The 482-nt window shown below is 31.7% G+C and overlaps 1 protein-coding gene across 2 annotated transcripts in view; it reads left to right on the top strand.

Moving 5' to 3' along the window:
• Positions 1-482, top strand: part of cpt1a2b (carnitine palmitoyltransferase 1A2b) — a 117,780-nt gene that overhangs the window by 3,682 nt on the left and 113,616 nt on the right. The window lies entirely within an intron of this gene.

Below are 482 nucleotides of genomic sequence, written 5' to 3'. Positions count from 1 at the left end.
GTTAAATTGATATTGATTGATATCAAATTCAGTTTAGTTTTAATTAGTTTTTAAAGTGGGTTTGCTAGTTTAATTTTTAGTTTTTTAAAATATTTAGTTTTAGCATAGTTTTTATTAGTCTCTTTTGTAATATGGGTTGTTGGAGGATTCAAACGTCAGAAAATATATTGTGTAATAATAATTCAACAAAAACATCATTAAATTTTAGGAATATGTATTCACGATCTATTCAACAATAACACCAGTACAAACAATGTACTGTACATATGATGAGCACAGATATGTAAACCGTCAACACAAGACGCAGCAGTATGGAGCAGTGCAGAATGTGTTTGACGTGTAAGCTTTCCGTGAAGAGAAGCATAGATAGGGAGTTAGACAGTGTGTGGGAGTTTCTTTGCAACTTTAGACGTACTTATCCCCCTCCGATGCACCTGTCTCATGTTATAGATGTGCTAAGTATTTTTCTGTAATTAACTTTA

This window comes from Etheostoma spectabile, chromosome 15 (assembly GCF_008692095.1).
Source record: "Etheostoma spectabile isolate EspeVRDwgs_2016 chromosome 15, UIUC_Espe_1.0, whole genome shotgun sequence".
Lineage (NCBI taxonomy): Eukaryota > Metazoa > Chordata > Actinopteri > Perciformes > Percidae > Etheostoma > Etheostoma spectabile.
Note: the sequence above shows the minus strand (reverse complement) of the source record. Positions and strands in the feature narration are given on the sequence as shown.